The sequence below is a fragment of the Pinus tabuliformis genome, chromosome X (genome assembly GCF_031772625.1).
Source record: "Pinus tabuliformis cultivar Carrire ecotype Pingquan chromosome X, CPIR1, whole genome shotgun sequence".
Classification (NCBI taxonomy): Eukaryota; Viridiplantae; Streptophyta; class Pinopsida; order Pinales; family Pinaceae; genus Pinus; species Pinus tabuliformis.
Genome location: NC_142308.1, coordinates 65,289,141 through 65,312,981, shown reverse-complemented (window position 1 = coordinate 65,312,981; position 23,841 = coordinate 65,289,141). Strand labels below are relative to the sequence as shown.

Sequence of the window (23,841 nt, the reverse complement as noted above, 5' to 3'; positions counted from 1 at the left end):
CTAAGATAATGCTCAAATGAGCCACACAAGTGGCATATATATAGTGTTTGACGTCATCCTTTTGGGGGTCAACTTGATTCAATTTGTCTTGGGGTTGACATGTACACTAGTTAGGTCGGTTTGTGTAAAACTTGTGCAAATGACATGATATTTAAATATATATATGAATGTTCAAAAATCCATTTATCTTCAACTGTGAGGAGTTAAGAGTTGCGCCACCTATCGTTGGAAAGGTCTCAAAATAAGTTATTTGACTATATAACTTTGGATTTCCTTTGACATCAAATACAACCATTTTCAACAATCTCTCCCTTTGTTATTGATGGAAATACTTAGATATTTGCTTCTTCTGGCAATTGCTCCCCTTATCTGCATTCTGTCCATACCTTTTGTTAGTTTCTCCCCCTATTTGCATTCTCTCCCCTTTTGACATCAATATTAAAGGGTGTTCCCCCTGTTTGCATCTTTTCAACACTTCCTGACAAATGTTCCTCTTTTTATGTCACCGAGCATTGCTCCCCCTAACTTTGTGCTTCCCAATGACATTTGAATCAGGACACCTGTTATACTATGTTTCAAGTGTCTTGTTTAAGGTGGAAAGAAATTTTAGGCACTCACGTTGTCACCATGGCTTGGTAGGTCATCACTAGCCAAGTGTTATATCCAACTTGTCATCTTACCCAATTAGCTAGGTTCAACTTTCACAGGTTTGCTTCTTACAAAGTAGCTCAATGTGCTTATGGGTTGTGACCTTTAATTTCTCTCATATCATCCAAGTGAGAACTGAAACCTTTGTTCTCAATTCTAAATTCAGCTTGGATCAAGTTAAACTGACCAAGGGAATTGGAGGTCCCAATGGTGGTTTCATCATAGACGAGTCATGACCGAAGTGACTTTTTTTTTAACTCTATCATTTAAATCACCCTATAAATCTTTGTATCCAAGAAGTAAGAAAACTTCTCATTCTAATCACAGGATGAAGTTAATAATCATGGCACTCCACCGAAACAATTGTCATCTCAATAAATTGCCTCCAATTGTGCTAGTTGGATCATTCCTCATAGCCAACTCATCTAAGGCATGAATAAAAAAAATAGAGAAGAGATGCAATGCAAGGATGATGGAGTATAAAATCTCTAGATGACTCTTTTTTGGGAATAAAAGTTTTCTGCTTAGAGTCCATGGCAATATTTTCAACCAACTAAAAAGGAGCAAGGCCACACTTCCTTGAAAATGCATTGCTTTCATTGTTCATCTCATTCCCTACTTCATCATCTTGTCCAAGGGAATTTTTTTCCAAATCATAACCTATCATTGACTCATCAACTTTTCTAGGACTCATATATAAAGAAATTATGTTAGAAATGTCTTTTTGAAGGAAAGAGTGCATGCAGTTAACTCTTGCAATGTTTGATTGCTCATCAAATGTTGTTGATAACATAGAATCGCCAAGTAAAATATTGAGCAATTTCATCAAGAATTCTTTTATGTGAAGACAAGGTGTTTTCACCTGTAGAAACAGAGTTGCAAGAATGCATTTGCTCTTGAAAAACATAATCCTATGTGATTTACCATGGTATTCATAGATGTTGACAATCCTAACTCAGAATCTTCAAGCACTGAGACATTAGAAGGTGCTAATAATCACAACTCCCATTGTGTGGCACCTTTCAAGCTCAACTCATCACTATCAATGTTGTCATTATCTTTAATAATGCGCAGGTTGTTGGGGAAATTAATTGCTTAATAAAAAAAACAACTAATGACCTGAACATTAATTATCAACCCAAGGAACGACTTTTTGTTTCAAGGCAGTCTGCAAAATATATGCAAGCAACTACCAACAACTAACATTGGTTCTACATGATTGGGTTCTACACCACCAAGCTCATTCGACAAGAAATAAAATGTAAGACTTGAAAACAATACTAAATTAAAAAAACAAAAAGTAAATGGCAAGAAAAGAATTATGCTAATCGCACGGTTTGAATCAATACTAAATTAAACCACACCTTGCTGAATTGAAAATTTAACTTATTGCACCCAACATAATTCAAATGCTCATATAGAGCAGTGAATTAAATGAAATCTAGAAATTGCAGGAAATAACAAATCTGGAAAATGTAGCAGCCAACAAATACTTCAAAAAAAAGAAGGAAATTTCCTTTAAGGAACAACAATTGAAATTCAAAGAAATAAGCACACAACTAAACTACTTTAGATATTCAAGGTAACACCTCGTCCAAGGTAGTGGGCCCAACTGCGCAAGAGTTAATTCTGCCTTGAAAAATAATTCAGATCAGATTACAAGTAGACAATTATGAAATTCCACTGATAGCTTCTTTCATTAAAAACAGAAATAGATATAATATAGCTCTGAGCTCTGCTTCTCATTCAATAATTGTCCATCCCTCTCTCTGATTTTTGTCTTCATTTAAATATAGAGAGAGCAAAGGAAAATTACAACTAAATTGATTACAAAATGATTTCCATTACAATTGTAGATTGTCCACAACAAATTGATCAGCAAGATCAGATCTGAAAGATCTCTCCATCATGATTCAGCTGGAATAAGTTGAATCTAGTATTGCAATTGGGAGAATTTGGAAAATAGTCACAACAACAAATCTGAGAAAATCGTCTTCAAAGAACCTTGCATTTCTCTCAATTCAGACCGTATTTTGGAAAATTATTCAATAGAAAACTAATTTGGTTTGTTGTGCACAAAACCCGTGTCTCAAATTTTCAAGATTCATCTTCATTTGCCCAAAAAGTCCAACGCAAATTTGTCACTTTTTATCCAAACAAATTTCTGAATTGGAATATTTGATTATGAATTAAAGATCAAATTTGCAATATGGAAGAGATCTTTGAGCCTAAAATCGTGAGTGATGTTATAACAAATTCATTGATAAACCATCATTGGAAAAATGATACATACTAATCTTCAATTTATTAAAAATAAAGGAGAACGGACATCATTAATCCACAAAAGTATGAATAATTATAAAATGGAATTAAATAATAAATTATGATAAATAACGTGAACAGGGGAAATGGATGAAGTAGATGTCAAGAAATGGTAATAACAATGACAATTTAATGGCTCGAAATCTCCCCCAAACTGAACATGTTGCATGTCCTCATGCAACCCAATGTCTTTCTATTAACCAAGTTGTAATACAATAACCAAGACTCATGATATTGATGGAACAAAAGGCCCCCAAAGGTTTCTTTAAAACAATAGTTATTCAATTCTAGCAATGTTGGTGGCGCTGTAACAATTTGTACATTAATTTTCAATAATATATATATATGAAGTTGCAACGAAATATAATACAAGTAGCACTGAACTTTGTTAACCATTTTCTCAAAAACTGCAAACCCTATTTTGTTGAAATTTTGCAAGCATATTTTTATTATATCAATGCTTCTCCACTCCAAAAATTAGAGCTATCTGATGCACAGATTTCAAGATATCAACAAAATGACTGTAGGTGATAGTGCATGATTTTAGTAATTTTACAAACTGGTTTAGCTTGAAATTTTCTGGGTTTGTGTATTTTAATGATACCTCTTTGATGCTAAAAAATAACAAGAATTCAGTTCATGGTTTTAAAGATACACGTGAATCGATTTTTGCACTAAAATTGTATGTTTTAAATGAGGAAGAAAGGAGAAAACATGCATCGTGCATAGCAATTTCTCCCCCAAACTAGAAAAACAATATGCTCTCATGCTACACTAGAAAATAATTTGAGGTTATTGCTACAATCATTTTTGAAGTCTCTTTTTGGTGTAAAACAACAAGGAATAGGGGAGGTTCTGAGAATGAATAAGGATATCGATGGTTGATAAAGAGTATTGATGACATGGTCATGATAAATAAATTAATGAGAAATGCAATCCCCCAAATTGAAAGAAAAGGTGTTTCTCAAGAATGGGAAGTGGTAAAGAAGGTGAAATAATGGTTGAAAAATATGAGTGAATAAAGCTTAGTGATTTTTCATGGCATTCTCCTAAACGTTTAATAAATCAGAAATTTATGTTATTTTACCTCAAGTTTTACCTCCATGAAAGCATGGAATGACATGGATGGATTGATATTTGTTGAAGTTGATGTAGGTTGAGCTGATGTTGAAAGTGATATGGAAAGTGGAAGCCATGCAAGCTGAAAAAAAATAATCATAAAGTGTAGCAGGGTTTCCTTCCCCCAAACTGATGAGTTGCCCTGACATCAAGATTTATATAACACATCTCATGAGTAGCCTCTATCAGTGATTCAACACCTCAATTACCTCATTATATATAAAAGTGACATAATCATGTTATGAATGTCATGGGATAATACTGGATAAAAAGGGAATACAAAATAAGGTGAAAAAGATGAAAAAAAGGATGCATTCCATAGACCCATTAGCTTTAGTTGTTATGGGCACACAAATGGTGATACATGGGATGAATTAGTTATCCGATTCTTTTCTTCTCAAAGATCTGACCAATTACCTGGCGTTCGCAATCAAAATTAGGTCTCTTTATTCTACCCCAAAATAATAGTAGTGTTGTTAAGCTACAAATAAATGATAACTAATTGGAAAAAGAAACTATCTTTGGTTAAAGATATGAAACATTTAGAATAAAGAAATGATAAATTAGATGATACAAAATTTCAAATCTCAAATATCCTAAAAGTTTCATCCCTGACATGTAAAGTGAATATTTATAACTCATTAATAGTTATAAACCATAACCATCATTATCTAAGAACATATTAAATAACACCCCATGAACCATGAGTTCTAGCAAACCTTATATATGTAACAGTAGGCTTTATTGACAATTAGTTATGAGAAAACAAGGTAACCAAGTATATCATAGTATTGAATTAACTTCTATACCATAGACATAACCATTGCTGCCAGCAGACGTCGATAGCCTACACATGGATGCCTTTTCAACTCATTGAGATGCTAGTGTTCCATCTATTAGAAATAAATACATAGTTATAAGAGAATTTCAATTTACTTAGATATCTACTGAAGATCATTGTTCTAGCTTGGTAACTAGTTAATAACAATGTCAATCACGGGAGCTAACAAAAGTGAACAAGTCGGCTTGTGATGACACCCCTTGTCCTTCAGTTTTACAACCGAAGGCCATTACCCCAACTTTGTGACTAGTAGTGGTAATGTCACTTTATTAGAACCTATGATCATGGTAGGTCAGCTCATGATGAGACCTCTTATCCTTTAGTTGACTATTTATGTTTAAAATTCAACTATGGTTATTATTAATCAACAAAAAATTACTTAATAGATGGGGTGGTGTTGAGGGTGTTGGACCTGCTAACAAAGGGGATCTCCCCAATGTGAAGTCCCAACTTGACCTCACACCGTTTGATGTAGGAGTCTCATCTGGTATGGAGGCCCGGTTTCCATATACTTAGAGATATGTCTTGGCTCTAGCTGTCAGCGCATGAGAGTGTTACGTTGGCATCTTCAAACATCAATATATGTGTTCCAGGTGAGTGTGTAATGTAACTGTGTCAAGGTTCTCTTACTACAAAGAGGGAGAGTAAAGTAAGCCTATAAATGAGAGGTAGTAGTACCACCCAGGAAGAGATACACGTGAACCAGAAGGGTCTATCCAACATCCAGCAGAATAGTCCACAGCGGACACGGTAGTTGTTAAAACCAAAGTACAATGGAAAATGCGTACACCATCTAGCAGAGTAGTCCACACGAATGTGACAGTTTTTATAACCAGTAAACAAGGCAGGTCTGTCTAATGTCCTTCGGAGTAGTCCACAAGAATGAAACAACAATGATAAGCAATACAACACATCTTCAATAATGTAAGTAATAAAACAACCAAAGTAGTTCAACTATTTAGTACAAGTTAAGAAAACATGCATTACAAATGTTTAAAGAGTAGTCTTACAAACATCTATAAAACATGCGTGAAAATGTGTCGGCCTTAACAGGCTTCTGAATTAAGAAAAAGTCCCACAACACATCTGTACACCATACATCACTAGTCCCAAGAGTGGGACATTGGAGCCACTCCTTGCTCCTCAAAGAACAAACTACAGACTCTCAAGGCTATGTGGGAGGAGACAAGGTGAAAAGTCCTTTGCTCATACAATGAGGGGATATATATGACCAAGGGTGATACTTGGCCCTATGACTCTTGGACTACCCTCATGACCGTTCAACTTCCATGACTTTTCAACTAACGTGACTCTTCAACTTCTTGTGTGCATCCATTGGACTTCACTTTATATTACATTGAGTTACAACGGATATGGCCCATAGTGGTGATGTAGCCAAGACAACTCATGACACAACTGAACATGACACTGCTGGCATGCATTGGCTGACTCTGGTGTCCATGTCAAGCTATTGCGCTGCCAGGTGATGGATGTAATCGTGGTGTGCTTTGTCTTCTCCTCCACATGGCATAGTGTTGTGGGGTCTTCGATGGTCTTGGTCTTGCATGATGATTCAATGCACGTGTTCCTCTTGCTTGTTGCTTGATGTACTTGGTACATTCGTCCAGCTGCAAGTAAGTCTTCTAGCATGTGCACTCCTACTTCATCCCATTCGTCGTCTCGCCATGATCTACCAGTATACCTATTCCTACAATTTACTCATGATGGGACGACATCAAATCCAAAATCTCATAGTCTAGCATGATGCATTGTTCTCGTGTTCCAGGTGACAGGGAGGGAGGACAACTCACTGAGACAGCACAGAGCGTAGCTCAGACTGGGATGAGAAACTCTGGGAGCATATCCTGTACTATTAGGAAAAATTACGCAGTGATCACAGGGAGGCAGAATTGCGTAGTGGATGACACCAGTAGAAGTTGAAAGGTGGGACCCTGAGGGGCACTTCTATGCAGTTCCTGGAGAGAAGACAAAACAAGGCTGCGGGGGACATGCTAGGCAGTTCTGGGCAATTTTCAAGTATAAGACATGACAGGGATGCAAGGGACCTATTAAGCATGACTACGTAGTTTTGGAGAATAGTGTAGGACAAGCAGCAGAGGGCTTGCTGAGCATGTCTGCGCAGTTTCTGAAGGAAGTGTAGAGCAAGGCAGTAGAGGACTAGCTGGGCATGTCTACGTAGTTTCTAAGAGCAGTGTAGGACAGACAACAGAGGGCCAACTGGGCATGTCTATGCATTTTTTGAGAATAGTGTAGGACAAGGTAGCAAGGGATCAACTCGGCATGTCTGCACAATTTCTGAAGGCAGTGTAGAGCAAGGCAACATAGGACTAGTTGGGCATGTCTGTGCAGTTTCTAAGAGCAATGCAGGACAGGAAACAGAGGGATAGTTGGGCATGTCTATGCATATTTTGAGAACAGTGTAGGACAAGGCAGTAGGGGATCAATTGGGCATGTCTGTGCAGTTTTGGAGAATAATGCAGACCCAGGGCTCAGTGCAGTGTAGGATTCTGGTAAACTAGAAGGAGGCTTGTTGATTGTGCTTGAGAAATGAAAAGTTCAGTTTGGACATGGATGCAGTTTCTGTGCAGTTTTGGGAGGAAGGCAAGTTTCTCACCTTCGGGATTATGCAATGCAACTGACCTGGAGGACAACCTCAAGTACTACGCAGTTCTAGGAAGCAGAGAAAGGTCACTAAGAGCTAAGACTATGTAGTGCAGCTCAGTAGGGGTCTAATGGAAGAGGGTTGTCTAGTTAGACAAATATTCAGGAAAATGTCTAAATGTTAAAAGCAAGTGAATTTTTGTAAACTTGATATTATGATCACACACTTAGCATACTTTGACAACGAGACAACACAGACCACCAGTACAACAAGACAAAACATGCCCTCAGTGAGACTGTCTTAGAGCTAAAAGCGACAAGTGCGACACTTGAGATAGACATTCGGACGACCGTGACGACACTGCACGATAGTGCTTACAACTTTGTCTATGAGTAGGATGGATGTTTACATAGCGGAGACAACCCAAACACACAAAGACAAACCTTTAAACTCACCAGAACAAGATCACAAGCATGACAAAACAATCAATATGCCAAAAGATGACCGTTGGTAAAACAAGAAAAAGGGTGAAAGGACTTCACGAGAGCTCATTGGGTGAGCTCGAGTGTTTTCAACCATCAAAGGAAAAACCAAGGAAGTCTCTGAAATTTGGATGCAAGCCAAAATTGTGGAGGGTGTTGTAGGCGCTACAACACTTGGCGACACACTGGTTGAATACCAACTTCTCTGTTTTGGTTCGTTTACAGTGTAGGGCCTTAGCCTTTCGGGGAGTATTGATTCATTGTGCGGATCACTTCAGCTTCCCCACTTACCCCATGGATAGACACAGTTCACCTTGTACCGACTCAGTTGAACACAACACAAAATTTAGCCAGATCACAGTGTTTCAAATCGGGAAGGGTAATTTGGCTCGCGAGCTTAATATTTTCAAAGTATAGTTTTTCATCTCTGGTGTTGCTCCACTGCCAGAAGGCCTGGAAAGTAACCCGACGAAGTCACGCAAGAACACAATCATTGCTCCACTGCCAATGAGTCTGGACAATACTTCGGCGGAGTTTCCTGCTTTATCTTTCTGCGCAAGAAGCCTTTCTCTTCTTTCGCCTTTGTTATTTTTTTGAAAAGAGAACTGTGCATAGGCACTTATTTATTTTTGGGGCAGAAGAGGGATCCTGACTTATTGAGAGTAGGAGAGGTTGTTCCTTCAAAGAAGCATATAAAGATCTTTGATTCAGGTTTGCTAATTTAGATTTCCCCTTCTCCGTTTCTACTAGTTCGATAAGCTTGAACACACTATAGCAGAAGACTGAGTACAAGCATGAGGTTTCCTAGTTCAAACATAGGTTTGTGGTTTGACCAAAAATCTTCTTACAGATGGATCATATTTTTCGTCAAGACTTCATCAGCTCAAAGTTACAACCAAGCACAAAGAAGATCGACATAGGATTGGCCAAGTGTTGTAGTGTCACAATACTCTTTGAACTTCAGCCACATACCCATTCAGAAACTAGAACACAGTGCAGGCACAACACTTATTCGTGTAGTGCAAACAAATGGAAAACTAAACACGAAAGGAAAAACAAGATGAGATGAAACGTGTACACAAAAAGGAAACAAAACCAAAAAACAAGAAAGCAAAATGACTAAAGCAACAAGATGTAAAATAAGAAAACCATGACGAACTATGATTGCAAGATGAGTGCAAGGAAAGGAAAATTGAGATGCAACTAATCCTACTCCTATCTTAACAACTAATCGACCGGGGTTACATGAAATGAAATTTCCAGTGAAGCCACCATAGTTGCTCCTGACCTGCATCCACAAATATACAAGCGATTAAAATAGATAAAAAAGTAGTGTGCAATAGAAAATACAAAAACTTGAACAAGATGTACACAAAAAGGAAGGTCTTGCTTGTGGAAAGAAAGATGCATCACAACCACCCACTACACGTGCTTACCATATTTATGGATACCCGTTCTAAAAAAACCTTGGAATCTTCTTGCGATTGTGTCTTTATCTGCACCGAGCTTCTTAGCAAGCGCGAGGAAGGATTGAAGCTTGTTACCTACAACATGGCTTGCCAAGTAATATTGTTCCATCCATTCAGCGATTGGGTTGTGAAATTCATCATGGTTGTTTTGACAACCTCATGATCTGTGAAAGGGTGGATTTTCAATTGATAGACAGGATCATGATGGGAATCTTGTAAGGAAAAGATCATCCTCAAAAGTCATGCTAAGACAATGACGACCTGCCATAACCATCAGCACAGGCTGAAGTGCCTCATCTGCTTGACGAAAATTTGAAGAGAGATATGTTAAACAGTGAAGATCAGAGAGCGCAAAGCCATTGTTATTAGATGCGCTAATGGGAAAATGATAATTCGAGTGACAATCACCCAAGATAGAGGAATGATCAGATGAGCTAGTTGAGATGTCATATTCCCAATTTGAAATGAACAAAGAAAAATTCATTTGAACAATCTTGTGAACGCTCTGAACAATGGAACCAAGTTAGTTGTGAGCTAAACATGACGGACCACCTTCCTGCAACTGGTGAAAAACTGCGCAAGCATCATGGTCATCAAAGGAATTTAAAAGAGATTCCATCATTGTGAATGCGTGAAAACAGTTGGAGAGAGGAACTCGATTCATGTGATATCTTGTGCATGCATCATAACACAGGGGGATTGCTGGTGTGATGAGTGGGCAGATTCATAGTACAAGATTTGTAAGAAGACTAAGGAGATGATCATGAGAGGGAAAATTCGATAAGTATGATTGCAGGAAAAGATAGTCTTTGAGATGATCAACTTCACAATTCCATGATTTCATGAGAGATGGGCATTCCCAACCCGGGTTTTATGTAAGAGATGTGCATGAAGATGGACATGCTGTAACAGATTCGTGGATTTGGTCATAAGTAAAATTTTGAAAATCTGAAAGATCAGACCTGAAATACCAATTTTATTTTACACGGGGATCCACACTAAATGAAACATGCATATAGATGGATTGTGAGAAACTAATCTTATTAGTTCGGGGGGTTTACCAGAGTTGTGAGGTCCTGACATAACCATCCATGGATGTTGAAGTGCCTCGACTCCTTGGTACGTCCCAAAACTTTCCAGAATTGCAGAATCATATTTTGAAGCGTGAACCAGATCATGCATGGCTTGAGGATAGTTGTTGTTGTTGATTTCAAAACTTCTCTCAGGATGGCTGACATCTCTATCACAGGTTTCACCAGATTTTTCAGCTTCAGCAAGCTGATTTGAAAAGTCGTCTTCATGCACACGAAGAGATGGCGGGGAATGGGAAGAATACTTTGTGATTAGACTATTTTCAACTTCATCATGAACATACTCACAGCCTTGTCTAAATCGAGGAGATAACTCATTGGATGGAGAAGTAAGAGAACATGGAGAATCTCTGCTACATGTAGATGCATCGTGAATGGTAGGACACAAGGGCAAGTGAGGTGAAGAGGAAGCTTCAATATGGATGTCTTCTTTGACCGAAGCATATTCTAGATCTGAGTTAATGTCTTCATGTGAAAATGGAAAATCACATGATGTGCTTGGGCGTTCGTCACGGCATATGGAAGCATGGGAGTGATGACTACCCAAGAATGGCAGCTGATCGAAAGAATTGTTTGTATAGGATGTTCCACCAAGATTAGAAGATTGAGTATCGTTTAAGAATGGAAGCTCATTAATTTGATACAAACAATTTTGAAACAGAGAGGGAAGATTGATAGAGTCCTCACCTTTATGCTCCCCTTCCTGTGCAATGTGGTTGCCTTGCAGCTAACCGCAATTTAACCCAACAACTTGAGAATCAAGTGAATGCGAACAATTGGTTGGTGAAGCAGATTGATCAAGAGAGTCATGGTACAAGGAGTCATGGGTTGTAGATGATAGAGGATGGCAGAGATGTAGATCAGATTAGAGACTTGAGTTATGAACAGTGACATCCTCTTGCAGAATGGAGGAGTGAGTCTTCATTATAGGCTTCCTAAGCCATTATGAAACTTCCTCCATTGAAACGGGAGATGGATGAGAAGATGGGTTGGGGACATGTTGCGCAAATTTCTCAGCTTTGTAATCAATGCAAGGGGGCACCCACTGTGCAAATTTCTCGACGTTGCAATCACCGAAAGGGGGTGCCCACATCCAGACCAGAAAGGGAGGAGGACAAGGAACAATTGGGGTGTTGGGCTCCTCCTCTACAATTTGAGGTGCCTCATGATCTGCAAGAGTCCGGGAGGAAGGGAAATAAAGAGGTTCACCGTGTTGAGAAATATGAACCAAGCATTTAAACTCTTCTCTCAAGAAGTCAAAGTTCACAAGTTGTCCAGTAATTTCGTAAGAGAGGTGAAGAAAGCGATGAACAAAGTCCTCAGATGATTCGTCAGGCTCCATACTTAAACACTTTTCTTTTCACGGAAATCCCAGTGGCTATACTCATCGAACGTTATAATCATCATTTCAACGAGCTGACCAAATGAATTGATAGAGGCAAAGGGTAATGTGTAACACCAGGTTAAGCACGACCTTCGAATGTGAGGGTGAGTAATACAGTCCATACATCTTCGTACTCTATCTTGTGGCGTAGGTAAAAGTTTATAACTTGGTGCATATGCTCACGAAAAGATGGTTCACCCTCACCACTGAAATTTAACTTGGACAGGTCATGGATAACTTCAGATGGGATGGTACACACGAACTTTGTAGAAAGACATCCCAAGATTATGATGTCAAAAAGAGCCATTTTTAAATAAGATATTCAAACCAGACTCTACAGGCACAACTTGTCATCTAACCCTCCTTCTAGCGCCATCTTGTCGACTGTGTCAGACCCACCAACAAAGGGGATCTCCCCACTGTGAAGTCCCAACTAGACCTCGCACCGTTTGGTGTAGGAGTCTCATTCGGTATGAAGGCCCAATTGCCATATACTTAGAGATCTGCCTTGGCTCTAACTATAAGCACATGAGAATGTTACGCTGGTATCTTCAAACAACAAGGTACGTGTGCCTGGTAAGTGCGTAATGTAATTGTGTCAAGGTTCTCTTACTACAAAGAAGGAGAGTAAATTGAGCCTCTAAATGAGAGGTAGTAGTACCACCCAGGAAGAGACACACGTGAACCAGAAGGGTCTGTCCAACATCCAGTGGAATAGTCCAAAGCGAACGCAGTAGTCATTAAAGCCAAAGTAAAAGGGAAAACACGTACACTATCCAACAGAGTAGTCCACACGGATGAGAAGGTCATTATAACTAGTAAACAAGACAGGTTTGTCTAATGTCCTGCGGAGTAGTCCACAAGGACGAGACAACAATGATAAGAAATACAACACATCTTCAACAATGTAAGTACTAAAAAAACCAAAGTAGTTCAACTATCTTAGTACAGGTTAAGAAAACATGCATTACAAATGTTTAAATATTAGTCTTAAAAACATCTACCAAACATGCGTGAAAACATGTTGGCCTTAATAGTCTTCTGAATTAAGCAAAATTCCCAAGACACATTTGTACACCATACATCACTGGTCCCAGTAGTGGGACATTGGAGCCACTCCTCGCTCCTAAAAGAACAAACTACAGACTCTCAAGGCTATGTGGGAGGAGCCAAGGTGAAAAGTCCTTTGCTCATACAATGAGGGGATATATATAACCAAGGGTGATACTTGGCCCTTGTGACTCTTGGACTACCCTCATGACCGTTCAACTTCCATGACTTTTCCACTAACGTGACTCTTCAACTTCTTGTGTGCGTCCAATGGACTTCACTTTACATTACATTGAGTTACAACGGATATGGACCATATTAGTGATGTGGCCAAGACAACTCATGACACAACTCAACATGACACTGTTGACATGTACTGGTTAACTATGGTGTCCATGTCAAGTTGTTGTGTTGCTGGGTGATGGATGTACTCTTGGTGTGCTTTGTCTTCTCCTCCGCGTGGCATAGTGCTGCGGGGTCTTCGATGGTCTTAGTCTTGCATGATGGTTCAATCCATGTGTTCCTCTCACTTGTTGCTTGATGTACTTGGTACGTCCATCCAATTGCAAGAAAGTCTTCCAGCATATGTGCTTGTTCTTCATCTCGTTCATCATCTCACCATGATCTACCAGTATACATGTTCTTATAATTCACTCATGATGGGATGACATAAAATCCAAAACCTCGTAGTCTAGCTTTATGCATTGTTCTCGTGTTCCAGGTGACAGGGAGGGAGGACAACTCACTGAGATAGCACAGCTCAGGCTAGGATGAGGAACTCTAGGAGCATAACCTGCACTGTCAGGAAAAACTGCACAGTGACCACTGGGAGGTAGAATTGCACAGTGGATGAAACCAAGGGAAGCTGCAAGGCGAGACCCTTAGGGGCACTTCTATGCAGTTCTTGGAGGGAAGACAATACAGGTCTGTAGGGGACATGCTGGGCAGTTCAGTTTTCAAGAGGAAGACATGACATGGCTGCAAGGGACCTGTTGAGTATGACTGCGTAGTTTTGGAGAACATTGTAGGATAGGTAGTAGAGGGAATTTTGGGCATGTATGCACATTTTCTAAAGGCGATGCAGAGCAAGGAAGCAGAGGACCATTTGGGCATGTCTGCACATTTTCTGAGAGCATTGTAGGACAGGCAGCAGAGGGCCAGCTGGGAATGTCTGCGCATTTTTTGAGAACGGTGTAGGAAGAGGTAGTAGGGGATCAAATGGGCATGTTTGCATAGTTTCTAAGAGTAGTGCAGGACAGGCAATAGAAGGCTAGCTAGGCATGTCTGTGCATATTTTGAGAAATAGTGCAGGACAAGGTAGTAGGGGATCAACTGGGCATGTTTGCGTAGTTTTGGAGAATAGTGCGGACCCAGGTCTCAATGCAGTGCAGGATTCTGATAGACCAGAAGGGGGCATGATGAATGTGCTTGAGAAATGTGTAGTTCAGTTTGGACATGGAGGTAGTTTCTGCGCAGTTTTGGGAGGCAGACATGCTGCTCACCTTCGGGATTGCACAGTTAAACTGACCTGGAGGACAACCTCAAGCATTATGCAATTCCGAGTAGCAGATCAAGGTCATTGAGAGTTGAGACTATGCAGTGCAATGCAGTCAGGGTCCAGTGAAAGAGGGTTGTCTCGTCGAACAGATATTCAGGAAAATGGCTAAGTGTTGAAATCAAGTAAACTTGTGCAGACTTGACATTGTGATCATACACTTAACACATTTCGACGATGAGACAACATAGACCACCAATACAACAAGACAAAATAGGCCCTCAATGAGACTGTCTTAGAGCTGAAAGCGACAAGCGCGACACTTGAGATAGACCTTCAAACGACTGTGATGAAAATTACACGACAATGCTTACAACTTTGTGTGCGAGTACGACAGATGTTTACATAGCATAGACAACCCAAACACACAAATAAAAACCTTCAAATTCACTATAACAAGATCGAAAGCATGACAAAAAATTCAATATGCCAAAATAAAATCGTTGTTCAAATGAGCAAAAGGGTGAAAAGACTTCACGAGAGCTCATGGGTTGAGCTCGAGTGTTTGCAACCATCAAAGGAAAAACAAAGGAAGGCTTTGAAATTTGGATGTAAACCAAAATTTTGGAGGGTGTTGTAGCCACTACAACAGGTGGCATGTCAGCTCCTTAAGAGCTAGGGATGGCGTAAAAAGTTTTGTAGAAACTATTTTCAACTTGGCTAATCTTACTTCTCGAAAACTAATAACCTTAAAATGACTGTTGATAAATATATTTTTCTTTGTTAAGATTGGGGTTGAGTAACAATTCATTAGATAGTGACAAAAAGATTGAAGTACAATTTTGTGGTAATCATAATAAATTTTACAAGATCAGGGACTTAACAAATTAAGAAAGTTGAAAATTGACATGATGAAATCATCTTTGCATAATTATTCCTTAAAAATAAGATTATGTTTATATATAAACAAAGATAAATTGACTACCCAATCATTATGTCAAAGAGGACCTAGAACATTAAAATTATTTCCCATTCACTAAGGAGAAAAAAAAACCAAAAATACCTACAAGTGTTGAATCGAAAGTGTGAAAATGGGCTAATAACAATAGTTGTGACTGAGGTAACATTCACTGTGACTTAGGTAACAACAACCATGATTTAGGTAACAACAGCTGTAATAGAGAGAAAAATAATTGTGACTTAGGAAACAACAATTGTAGCCGAGGGAACAACATCTGTGACGTAGGAAACAATAGTTGTGACTGAGGGAACACCAACTGTGAGTTAGGAAACAACAATTGTGACTGAGGGAATAACAAATGTGAGTTATGAAAATGCAACTGTGACTGAGGGAATGTAAACTATGATTAAAGAAATAACAACTGTGATTGATGGAACAACAACTGTGAGTCAAGAAACAACAACTGTGACTGAGGGAAAAACAACTGTGAGTCAAGAAACAACAGTTGTGATTGAGGGTGTTGAAATGTGGCAACAAGAATATTCCAATTTTAATTTTTCCTTGAATTAAAATCGAATTTAGTCTCACCAGCTGCTTGGAAATAATTAATTAATGCATTATGGATTAATTAGTTGGAGAAATTCAAGTTAGAAGTCTTTCTGAAGTCATGCAATAGTTATCCCTTGAATTAAGGAGATTATCCCTTAATTAAGGAGATAAGATTGAGTTATATTTGAGTTGTAATTAGTTAGCTCAGTTTACTGAGTTAAGTCCAGTTAAATTAGTTCCAAACTATTTGGGGAACTAATTATGAGTTATCAGTCAGTTGATGCATGCATGCACCAACTAGTGTACTCCAGTTAACTGAAGATTCCCTCATCAGAAACTCATGCATGTATATTCTAAGAAAGACCCAGTTGAGATTAAAGACAAGGACAATGTACTATCAGTTGCATGTGTTTTCCTATAAAGGAAACTCATGCATGCAGTCAAGGTAAGTTTCCTTGAGGATTGTGCAGTTCATACAGGGTGTGAGATCAATTTTCCACTTGGTTGGAGAAGATCATCTCAGAGGAACAGCACAAGGAAATAGGAGCTTGGAGGGCAGAGGAGAAGGCTTGTTAGAAGCCAGGATTGTCTGTGAGCATCTGTGAGGATTGTATTGAGAGCTAAGGCTTTGTATGATTCCTATGTATTTCCACCTTGTATGATAATACAGATAGTGGGGTTTTTAGCTGAGGCTTCCCCCAAAGTGTTTTCATGTGTCTTGGATGATTGCTTCTTCTTCTTCTGGTTATATGTGTTCAGCTTGATCTTGCTCAATCTTTGAGCTTCCACAAATTGATAGTAGAAGTAGGTTATAATATTTTGCTTTGGTTATATTGCATTATCGGGTTAATATACAGTGGATTTTCTACATGGTCTTAGAGGAGTGAGATTTGTAGAGAGTTTGCAGAATTTCTACAGAGGGAACAACAAACGTGAGTCAGGAAAAAATAGTTGTGACTGAGGAAACAATAACTGTGAGTCAGGAAATAACAACTGTGACTGAGGGAACAACAACTGTGAGTCAGGAAACAATAGTTGTGATTGAGGGAACAACAGTTGTGACTTAGGAAACAATAGTTGTGACTGATGGAACAACAATTGTGAGATAGGAAACAACAACTGTGACTGAGGGAATAACAGTTGTGACTTAAGAAACATGAATTGTAGCTAAGGTAGTAACAATTATAATTCGAGAATTATTTATCCAACAATACCATTGTTTCATGTTACAACCTCAAAATCACCCATACCATTTTAAGCTTTTGGACATGACATATCAAGCATGACTGTGGCAATCCCTCCCAAAAAATAATTCAATGGGCGATCCTAGCAAGGTGACATGGACATCATCCAATAGTCATAGTCACTTTACAAAATAACAAGGAATTAAGAGTAAATCATTCACGCCAAGACATACCATAAGAGTGTTTAATATTAGATATGAGACAACCATACACTTGATAACACTGGGGAACAAATGGACATATGTGGGGCAACATCCTGAAACTTAAGAACTTTCTTCTTTTATTTTGATAAATGAACAAACATCGTGACTATGAAAGAAATAACACTTGAAACATAAAAGCATAAGAGAAATCATAAAAGAAACAACACTTTATTGAAAAACAATAAATAAATAAATAAATAAAGTTACAACAACTATAATTTCGGGTGCAACATTGTTGTTTCCTAAGGGAACATCAATCTGTTTCTAGGAACAACAATCTATCAATGGTGAATGAATGGAAACAATTTTTTTTTTTTTTTAAATTCTTTAGTAGCAATGACTTGGATCTTCAAATCGATTATTCATTTCTCTTGTTATGAATCCATTAAGTAATAAAAAAAAGTCTTCACATTGTTTTTTTCGTGTTGGTGGGCAATAACGGGAACAATTTTGCAACAAGCTCTTATGATCCAATTTTTTTTTTAAATCATGGCACCTAGAAAGACTCAACATCATATGATATTAAATTTTTTAATAGCTGCTTAGATGAAATTCCCTTATTTCATTAACATTGTCTTCAAGTATCACTCGTTCATAAATTGATCTTCTTTATTCTCCCAGGACCTACAAAAAAACGAGCATCTACCTACAATAAAACATGAAATCATGGAAGAGGAGAGGTAATCAGGCTCTCTTAATCCAAGACATATTAAAAAAAATAACAAGTAGTTACTCTGTAAAAAAAATCCATAGAAAGATAAATAAAATGCATTTGTTACCTGCGGGAGAGCGGTGGCCAACCATACTAAACAACAATGTTTTAATCATAGCTTCTTCATTTTTTTCTCCGATTTGAGTGATTCCAAATCCAAATGAAATTTAATTTAGATATATCTCCAATAGAAATAGGTTTTACAAATTTCACAAGATTATGTGTCAAATTTACTTTGAAAAACCTCCATAACAAAGTCATTTTAGATTTCCCAACTTAGACCAACAATTGATATTTTAAGCATAAATTTTTTGTTTGATGATGAATTGAGCTGATTCAAATTGGAAATGAAATTAGGTTCATGTATCTATCTCCAATAGAAACATGTTTTGAATACAAAAGGAATTGATGAGTCAAATGTGCTAAGGAACATCTGGAAAAGCAAAGTTTAAGAGTGCTGATTTACGATAGGAAGTCAGTATTTTGGTCATAACTTTCTCATTTGATATAAAAATCAAGTGATTAAAATTTATTTTTAAACTAGATTCATAGGAGAATATACCATATAAATAAGTTTGCAAAATCTAGTCATTTAGGCCTCCAAAAACTAACTATGCCAACTCTGTCCCTGAGCTACCTACTAGACACCCTATCAATGTTTTGGTCATAATTTTTTTCGTTTGAGATCCAAATTGAGTGATTCAAATTGAGTTATAAAGTATGCATAAATGGATATTAAGGTAGAAATAGGTTTTGAAAATATGTCCATTTGGTCCCTCAAAACACGACTGTCCCAACCGTGTTTTTAGTAATTTTCTCAAGCCCATATGCCATAAAATATGATAAACAAACATTTTTTTCCAAAATGGTGATGAGTGTTTGTAGAAATATGATTTTAAATATAATATGTCTACATAGAAAAAAAAAAATCAAAAATACATCACCGATATTGATTGACACAACATATTGCAGCATACATAATCTTTTTACATATAAAGAAATTTATTTATTTATGTACTTATTTATTTTATTTTCTACACTAACCTACTCTATTTGAAAAATATAAAATATCTTTACATATATGAGTACTTCCAATGGAAACATTTTTGAAACAAGGTCTCAAGTATGTACATACCCAAATTAGGAAAATGTATATTAATAAATATCATGGTAAGAGAGACTAAGTTCCCTTGAAAAGATGGTGCCAAAAATTGCCGAAGTATGGAGTGATACTGCGAACAAATGATAGATTGAAACCAAGATTCAATATAGCCTTTTCTTTCTTGGTTTTCCATAGTTGTCATATCATGAAGTTCTTTCAATGTCTTATTGATCTCATCTGCTTGTTGATATTGACTAGAAGAAACCCCATTGTCTTCCATGACTTCTGCAATTTTAGGATTTAAAACCTTCCCAAACCTAATATAAGTTTCCAATAGTGGCGTAGGTAAAATAGAATGGGTGGGAAGGGTGGTTAAATTTCACAGTTCAACATTGTAAGCATGCTATACTAATTTATTATTATGGAGGTTTGGGATGGATTGAGCAGGAAAATGTATAGGGCATGGGGGATTTCGATGTAGTTGATTGAGTTGTAGGACTGACCTTGATAGGTAAACAAAAATAATTATTTTGTGTTGCAAGATGAAATAAAGATCCACGTAAGTAATAAAATGAAAAGATAGAGTTTGAACAAAACATGTCATCCATGATTGCTATGGTTGTGAGCTTGTAGCAGATTCTTTATTTCTTTGATATGATGCTTTCATTCCAGGTAAGAAAGAGAAAATATCCATTGGATGTTCCTTTTGACACTGAGGGCAAAACACTTGTTCAATTTTTTCTTGATTTTTCTTAACTTGCAAAACATCCAACTGTGACTTTAGAGAGCTAATATTATCAATTTTAAAATGTTTAAATAAATCGTTGATTTCAGCTCCTGTGTCTTATATTCTTGTAGCAGAATTGAAAAAGAAATAAGAAAGTTCTCTAGAATTTTTACTAGCCTTGGAGATTCCTCTTGAATACCTTATGCATAAATAACAAACATCATCATATGATAGTTGAAAAACATCACCTTTTCCTATAATATTTAAGAGTTCTATAAATTCATCTTTGATTCCATCGAGTAGGCGTGTTTTCAAGATATCTTTTAGCAACTGTTTATACATTGATTTTTTGAAGGTTTTATTTAAATCACCCCACACAGTCTTCCAAGCTTTCACAACCCCCCTGTGTCATTCTAAAAATATCTTCATTGGCCTTGCAATAGTCTTGATACTTTTTCAAGAATACATTATTCATGTCTTCCCATGTTTCAATGTAGTTCCCACCAAGGCTCATGAACCATCGGAGAGCTGCTCCTTTTAGAGTAAGAGGAAACACTTTCAACATTTGAGAATTAGTACAATAATCATATCATCTATAAAGTACTTCAAACTCAATAAGAATGTATTTGGGTTTTTGTTTTCCAAACCATGAAAATTTGGTAGAGCAGATGGGGGAATGATGTGCATTAGTGTCACTCCTCCTAGATCTCTGATAGGGAATTCAAAAGTAGCAATGTGTGTCATTTCTTACCAAAATATAAGATGTTTTTCATGTGCTACTTTGAGGTTCCTCCTTCAAATGTTCCTTCCAATTATTTAGTGGAATGGGTGGTGCTTACATCACCACCTAAGTGAAATGATAAGATTTCTTCAATTTCTACCTCTAAGATTCCTACTTTTATCCATGCATGCTATATGACTTGAAACTACCTACAGAGGGCAAACCTCACCACAAGTTAGCTAGGGTGCATGCGCAAGTTCTTACCTTTCGTCTTCAATATCCAACCCTCTTGGAGTCAGAAATGCATATACAACCAAATATTAGTGTGGTAGTGCTATTTCAGTGCCTCCCCAACAACGACACCAAAATGTTGGGAAAATTAATTGTTTAGTAAAAAAAAAACTAATCGCCTAAACATTAATTATCAACCCAAGGAACGAATTTTTGTTTCAAGGCAGTATGCAAAACATATTCAAGCAACTACCAACATTTAACACTGGTTCTACATGATTGGGTTCTACACTATCAAGCTCATTGGACAAGAAATAACATGTAAGACTTGAAAAACAATACTAAATTTAAAAAGAAAAAAGTATATGACAGGAAAATAATTATGCTAATCGCATAGTTTGAATCAATACTAAATTAAACCACACCTTGTTGAATTGCAAATTTAACCTATTGCACCCAACAAAATTCAAACGCTAATCTAGAGAAGCAAAGTAAATGAAAGCTAGAAATTGCAGGAAACAACAAAATTGGAAAATGTAGCAGCCAACAAATTACTTAAAAAAAAAAGAAATTTACTTTAAGGAACAACAATTGAAATTCAAAGAAATAAGCACACAACTAAACCACTTTATATGTTCAAGGCACCACCTCGTCCAAGGTAGTGGGCCCAACTGCCCAAGAGTCAATTTTTCCTTGAAAAATAATTTAGATCAGATTATAAGTAGATAATTATGAAATTCAATTGATAGCTTCTTTCATTAAAAAATAGAAATAGATACAATATAGCTCTAAGCTCCGCTTCTAATTCAATAATTGTCCATCCCCCTCTCTGAATTTTTTCTTCATTTAAATATGCAGAGAGAAAAGGAAAATTACAAATAAATTGATTAGAAAATGTTTTCTAATACAATTGTAGGTTGTCCACAACAAATTGATCAGCAAGATCAGATCTAAAAGATCTCTTCATCATTATTCGGCTGGAACAAGTCGAATATGGTATTGCAATTGGGAGAATTTGGAAAACAGGCACAACAACAAATTGAGAAAATCACCTTTAGAAAACCTTGCATTTCTCTCAATCCAAACTGAATTTTGGAAAACTACTCATTGAAAAACTAATTGGGTTCTTTTTGCACAAAATTTGTGTCTTGAATTTTCAAGATTCATCTTCATTTTCCCGAAAAGTCCAATGCAAAACTATCACTTTTTATCCCAGCAAAATTTTGAGTTGGAATATTTGATTATGAGTTGAAGATAAAATTTGCAATCTGGAAGAGATCCTAGAGGCTAAAATCGTGAATGATGTTATAAAAAATTCATTAATAAACCATCATTAGAAAAATCGTACAAAATAATCTTCAATTTATTAAAAATAAAGGACAATAAACGTCACTAATTCACAATAGCATGAATAATTATAAAATGGAATTAAATGATAAATTATGATATATAGTGTGATTAAATAACAATGGAAATGGATGAAATATATTTCAAGAAATGGTAATAATAATGACAATTTAGTGGCCCAACACAGGTCCATTACTAAACTAAGTGAAGGTGTTTCATCAGGAGTAGCCTTAATAGTAATTGTATTGAATTCATAATCGAGTGGTTCAAATTTTGGAACTAGTTTCGAAGTCACTGGTCTTGTTGCATCTGGGAAACATGAGAAGGGTTCCATATACTCCTCCTTCAGATGATTAAACTCCGTCAAAACATGAGACCCATTCTATTGTGATTTCTCATAGCTATATTGTTCATCCTAGTCTTGAAAAACTACACTTTTAAAATAAAAAAAGTGAAGCCATGTTGAGGAAACCTTTCTTACTAAGCAAATGTTGTGCCCAACAACCACCCCCACATAATTACTAGATATCGAATAATCATAGGGCGGGGGGGAGGATCACTCCACAATTTTCTGCCTATAAGGTTAAGAGCTATTATCAAGTGATCCCTGGGAGGAACCATGCTTAGGTTATAAAGTTTCATCGAGGTATTCTTTCATTCCATTAATATGCACTCTATCAAAATTCAGAAAGTAATATGCTACATCAATCGTTAAATGTCTCATTTTTTCAGATCATTGATACTAAAGATGTGTCAGAACATTCTCCTATCCCCATGTTGTGCTTTGTATCAGAAGTCAAAGATTGGAATGAAAATTGTTAAGTCATTGTGAAAACTCTACTTTCCCCGACTTCCCTATGTTGAATTTATATCATAAATACTTTCCCCACCCTCAAGAGCACATATATTGGACGTTGGAAACCAAAAAGAGTTCGTTATAAGAAATTTTTTAGCTTGTGCTCTCTCCAACTTCCCAACCTCGATACCATATTGGAAAAATATGGAGTAGGATAGTCCTGGCAATCATCTAGGCATCCTTCCTAATCACCCATTCCTCATATTAATGCTTATACCCAGTAGACCTTGATTATGGTCTCCCATTGAGACTCAACCATGCCTTATACCAAATAATTTCCATTGAACACCTCTATAAGGGGGGATATCTCTTGGTTTCTTGAAACCCTTCTGATGATTCTTACCTGATTTATCGCCAATGGCCTAAAATCCATCAACTTGATCTCATTGGGTCATTGTTGGTATTTTCTAATCGAAGTCTCACGACCCTCACAAAAACTAGAATTTATGACAAAAATATGTGTGTTGGCTTTCCTAGGCTGCATTAAAATCTTCCCGAGAGTGCATTAAAACCTCCCACAACTACCAATAATTACTATAAGGGAAAGCTTCAAACCTTATCTTCTCTTATTCTAATATGTGTATTTACACAAATTCCAATGCCCACTACCCACTCCGACTTTAACTCCTTGCAACAACAAAGCTACACTCTCAGCTCAAATCCC

General features: G+C 37.1%; 1 pseudogene; it reads right to left on the bottom strand.

Moving 5' to 3' along the window:
* Positions 1-1,014: 1,014 nt before the first annotated feature.
* LOC149138347 (uncharacterized) lies at positions 1,015-22,836 on the bottom strand (annotated as a pseudogene).
* Positions 22,837-23,841: the final 1,005 nt, after the last annotated feature.